A 6,164-nucleotide genomic window follows, 5' to 3' on the forward strand; every position below is an offset into this window, starting at 1 on the left:
TTGATCCTGCAAGAAGCACTATAAGGATGGATTTTAGAAATAAGATAGAGCTGGCGAGATCTGGGCCTTATCTAAGATAGCAAAATAATCAGCCATGTGATTTCTTCCCCGTGTTTACAGTGGCAATATTTTTCCAAAGTTCAAAGTCTTCCTCTGCAGAAAACATTTGATATGTTTTGCAGTGATACTGTAGTTTTGGTGCAATGAACAATTAAAAAAATCAATTTCTAGAGCAATATTTTCTATGCTAGTAATCCATGAACTAATTACAGGGCTGGAAAATCAATAACTATCTGGAAATCTTTCCAATACAGCTAACTAAGCACGCTACATATCATGCTGCAATATATCCTTCACATACCCGTGATATTCCCGATTATCTGCCAGATCATACGGGCAGATGAAATCGCTGTCAGTAAGTGTCTGTACTTTGTTACGCTGCAGTGCCAACATTTACCAAAATCCAAAGGGGAAATCGGGTAGAGAGAATAGCACAGTGCGTGAGATCTGGGGCAACACTCAGTGCCAAGGCTTTAAGCCAACAACAAAAAGAGTTAAAAGGCTTGGTCAGTTTAACAGGAATCTTTCTTTGAAAAGATTATGAAACAAAGTCATTAAAAGTTCAAGCCTCAGTTATATTGTTTTTTTCATCAGACTTTATTTTTTAAAAAAATGTAAAACCTTCGGTGACTGAACATAACCTCTTTCCCTGGTCTCCTAGCAAGGGAGAAGAAGTACAAGTGGGTGGTTCAATGGTGCAATCGCCCTTTAAAAACACGAGCACAGAGGAAGGGTGTTGCTCTGATGATACCATCTACCCTTGCTGTATAAACACGCGGTGCTGACCATGGCAACTCACTTCCAGCCAAAGCCCAAAGCCCTGCGCAATGCTTCAGCCTCACTCGTACTCTGTGAGAGCTCAGTGAGCTCGACCTGCTCTTCCTTGGCAAGGTGGCATTCATGCTGTCACTGACTGAGGCGTAAATATTCCCATCAGACACAGTGCCAAAAGCACAGCAGGTGGAGAAGAAGCAAAGCCCACGGTGCAGGTGATTTTCCCCATGCTCCTGTTTGTGCTGCTGCTTCGTGCACCGCAGCGGTGAGTTCTGAGCTGTCGCGCTACCGTGAAATATTAGCTAACATCTTATGTGCTTTTCTCTGATTATTCTGAATAGCTTTTTTCCTGCTGTGAATGGAGCAGATGAAAAGTGGGACCAGGGTGAGATCAAGCCCTCGCTGCTACCCCGGGCTGAGGGATTCCCGCAGCTCCCCACTGCAGTGCTCTGTGGTGCCGGACCTTGCCCCGCAGCAGAAACCCAGGTCCAGCACCTGGTGCAGGTAAGGAGCTGTGAGCCTCACCTCATCTCGGGAGACAGGCCAGGGGCTGTGGTCCCTTCTAAGTAAGAACTGAGCAGGTCAGTTCTGCTCAAAGACCTTAAATTTTGAACCCATGCAATTATCTGGATTGTAATTATGGTTGCTATTAATTACTGCTCGCATTTTTGCAGGACTCCCTGTCCAGCTGGGGAGCTGCAGCCCAGTGACACATAGAAAGGAGAGCTGTGGGCTGCTGAGAGCCTGCCAGAGGTGGCATTTACCCAAATTTGGTGACAGCACTGCCCCGGCTGTGTCCACAATGTGCACCCCATGGTGTTGCTCTACCAATCTGGGCTGCCAAAAAGCAGCTGAAAGAGAAAAATAGTGTACATATCATCATCACAGGCACAATTCCTCTCCTGCCTGCTCAGCCTGAAGTGATCTTGGTGCTCCCTCAGCCCAGTCGGCTGTCGGGGGCTATTCAGGCGGTGAGAACGTGCCTACGGCTGCTGCACTGAGCTTCAGCAACTGATCTCCTTGGATAATGAAGTCTTTGGACTTTCCCATGTTTTTTTACTGGGTAATGTCACCTTTCATTCAAATAAAACTCGAGTGGAGTGCAAGAAATCACTTTGTTTCTCTCCATCTTAGGAAGAAAGGGCAGTGCATCACCTGATGGAAAGGGCCTGACAAGAAAGAGCTTAGACCCTCCAGAAATCCTTCAGGAAACAGCTGAAAGAGAAGGCACAGCTCTCCCTCTGCTCTTTTAATAGTACCACATCACACTTGGTGCACGCTCAGCAGCAGAGCTCCCGGTATTATTTCCTGGCAATGCAGAGCAATAGCCACGCACTGTGGTGCCGGTACGGCACTATGGAGAGGCGAGCAGGACATGCAGGGCAGCGATCGCTCCTTCCACGATGTTCCCCTGGCTGCTGGCAATCCCCAGCTCAGGGACATCCCGAACAATAGGTTTGCATTGAGATTATCGGGTTTAACAGCCGCCGAGGCATATGTCATTCAGGAATTTGTCTAATCCCTCTTTGAACATGGATATACTTTCAGGCTTTGCAAAGCACTCTGGAAACGATCGCCACTGTTTAATCAGGAGCTGGGCAAGAGTTTGCTTACAGCTTCCTACCTGATCCTTTCATTTAGGGGATCCCTTGCTCTTGTAATGATAAATACACCTGGCAAAGCTGAGCAGGATGGACACTGATGCTCTACTTTGCAAAACCAACGGGATCTGACAGAGGTAGAGCAACACAAAGTCTGGTAAAAATCACCAGGGGGATTTTCAGAAGTGCATTTCCCACTGCAAAGCAGCACTTGGAAAAAACATCCGTATTGGCTGTTTGTTATATTTTTCCTGTGAATGAGTTTCTGGCTCAAATTAGAGTTATAATACAACTCTAAAGAGCATCTTTTAGGAAAAAAATCCAGTCAGAACTTCCTTCCTAGAGATTTGTTGCTTGTTCTGCAAGAGGAGATGTGAATCATGGCAGTATTTATAACAGCAATATTAGGAAATGATCATTAAGGCACCAGAAATCTGTTAGACAGTGTGTCTTTAAATAAATTGTTTATGACTATGCTAACCCAATCTTGTAAGTGCATGCACACTTAACGATATTAAAAATTTATATGTTGCCAGAACCGGACTTCCCATGATGAATGTACCACAACTCCCCTTCTTTCCTAGTCAGCTGCGTGGATCTTTGAGAAATGAGGACAGTTCCGTTTGATCGGTGTTAATGAGGTTTGTGTCTGCACAGATTTAGCCCAAAGATCGTCGTGATCATCTCACGTCCCAGGTGACTTACAGGATTGAACTTGAAGAAACATCTTTCAGCAGTCTCGGTCGATGGAGCGATTCCAGCTCGCAGAGTGCCTCCAGCCAACTGACTTCCCTTCTGCGGCACTGCATTTGCATTCATTAAACCCCGACTTTTAATGATTTATGTAGATTGATAAAAGCGAGCAGCCCAGAAGTATGTGTCTGAACACTCCCACAGCTCCTGACAGAGATGCAACACATCGTAAATCCATCCCGGTGTGAAATATTAAATGGCCAGCTAGCACTCACAAAATTATTGCAGGTATATCTGCGAGTGTTAACATGACCCGTAAAATCAGGGTTTCAGACAAACTGAAATGATTACAGACTCCAAACCCAAGGAAATGGTAATCCATATAATAGGAATGCTATAATGATGATAATGTTAGTTAATAATAACATTAATATGACCACCAATCTCCTTGCCGTTGTTTGTTACTGTCATTGCCATGGTAATTCTCAGCTCTGGTGACGGACGGAGGCATAGGTGGCCTCAGCCTTTCAGAAACAACCTTGTGCCCACCAGTGAGCCCCAGCCAAGCACAATCCTGGTGCCCTTTGATTTGACAAGAAAAGCCACCAGCAGCATCAGCAGCTTGCAGAGCTCCTGATCCAGGCTGGCCGAGCTCGACAGAGGTGGCAACAAAAGGAGATGGCCATAGACGAGAGATGAGCAGAGATGAGGAAGATTTGCACCAGATGCTGCCAAGGAGAACAACACAGATCACAGCTGCACAGAGCCCTGGTGGTGCAGGGGACAGGGCTGTGTCCCCCGGTCACCCTTCCTCACCGTGGTGCAAGGGCAGGTCTCTTTTTGAGGAGGCATCTGTGGCTCGCAGCAGGACAGGAACTGCGGTCTGGCGAGGACTTTTGCATCTCTTCTGCAACACACCTTTACCTGCACACACTTCATTGCCTCGCACACACCTCATGCCTTTCTGTAGCTGTGGTGAATGAATTTCAGGCCTCTCCTATCCCCTGAGACTGCTACAGAGGTCATGGATGAGCCTAGTCCTTCTGGGAGGACGCTAGGCTCTGGACATGGTGGGGAGTGCGCTGCTACACTACAACTAACGTGCTCCTGGGACAGACACCTTGAGGCAGGGGAAGCAGAGATGGCAGACTGATTTCTTCCAGGCCACCTCTGTCCTTCTTTTCCATACCTTCTCCCTTTGGCACCTTATCAAAGCCATTATCAGCTCATGCAAATCCATAGGACAAGCTCCACACCTTTACATCTCCATCACTTAAGAGGTAAAACATTTTGAGAAGCTGTATGAAAAATTCTCCAGAAATTAAGGCAAAGAATTCCTCTGCGCCTCTGAGGACAAGCTCACCGAAGGCAGGATGGATCAGACTCAGCTGGAGACGTGAGCAGAGTCCCGGGGAGGTGAGGAGCAGGGACGCACCACCCTGAATCTGGAGCCAGAGACGAGGAGGGTTTGGGTGACGGGGCTGAGCAGGAAACGCGGGGGGGGGGTTTCCCCAGCTCAGATGCTTTTGACGCACCATTTCACTTTTGCACATCTGCTGTCCTTTTTCTCCTTGTTTATTTGAAACATAAACGGTTTAAAACGGGGTCTTATTCATCAGTGATTTACAGCAGCAGCCAAAACAAGGTCTTAATTTCAGCACATGGCTCATCTAACTATTCCTGTATAATAAACAAGTATCAATGTGTGTCCATGGAGCGAACGCTTCCTGTTTTTTCTGACCACAGCACATCACAAGCAGCAGGATCTCCTACATTTAATTTTCCTTTAAAAGCTTATTCAGCAGCTTCCAATTTAGTCCGTTCATTGAAAGCAAAAAAACCCGCAAGTCCATCCACCTTCCCTTTCACTGGGCACAGCAAGAAGGATGGGGCAAAAAGGCAGCAGCCTCCAGCTCCATGCTGGTGTCAGTGCTTCAGAGGGTGAGGAGGAGGCAGCTTCACCAGCCTTTCCCTCACCCTCCTTGCCAGCGCACGCAGCGTTAGCTGGGGTTTTCCATTACCCTAGCAATCCTGCGCACGCTGGGTAATGGAGAACTGATTGCGCATTAAAGAGCTAAACATGCAGCGCCTGAATTATTTAGCTTTTAACATGCAGAAACAGGCCAAATTCCCAAGGGATGTGGAACAGCTCTGCCAATTAATGCAGAGTCGCTGCAGAAGCTGCACCGGTAGGCATGCAGGAGCCGCAGGGTTATTGCCTCTTGCCGTGCCTGTGTCACATCTGCTGGGATTATTCCTGCCCAGGTGATTTCCATCCTGCAGGGTGCAGGTGCTGCCCCGGGACTCGCCCATGCTCGAGGGCCACCGTTGTGCCTGTGCCACCAACCGTGGTGGCAGCAAGTCACCGGGCAGAGGAGGAAAAGGCCCAGACGGCCGTGGTTGTGCAGACGGCGGGGCTCGGGCTGCGTGCCCGCAGCGTTGCAGCACAGCTTCTGCAGCTCTTCTCTACGATTCAGCTCGGAGCAGTGCTCGCCCTGCAATCATTAACCCAGCCGGGCCTGCCCTGGTAGCATTTGGCACCGCATCACCCCGATAAAGATAACGCCGCGATAGCTGTGTTTGTGCCCCTGGTGCAATAATACCCACGCATCTGTTCGCAGACAGTTTTTCCTCCTTTTACGTGGGCTCGGCTGGTTGCGATAGCAGGAGGCCACGGCTACATTCCTGCCGCTCTCTCCCACCACAGCTGCAGCCCCTCGCAGGGGGCTTTCCCCTGCGGGGTCTCCCCCAGCCATACCCCACGCTGCCTCCCGGGGGCAGGAAGGCTGCGATCGCCCTGGGGGGCTGCACAGGGCCAGGGGGGCCAACGGGCATCATGCCCCCAGGCACCTGCTCCTGCACCTGCCCTCTCGCTACCCCTTCTCCATCCTTTTCCCACATCCTCCCCTCGCCCCTCTCCCCTCCTGGCCCCCTCCCTCTCCCCTTCTCCCCCCCCCATCGCTCCCTCCCTCCCTCCCTCCCTCTCTCCCTCTCTCCATCCCTCTCTCCCTCTCTCCATCTCCCTCCCCCCCACCC

The sequence above is a fragment of the Cygnus olor genome, chromosome 16 (assembly GCF_009769625.2).
Source record: "Cygnus olor isolate bCygOlo1 chromosome 16, bCygOlo1.pri.v2, whole genome shotgun sequence".
Lineage (NCBI taxonomy): Eukaryota > Metazoa > Chordata > Aves > Anseriformes > Anatidae > Cygnus > Cygnus olor.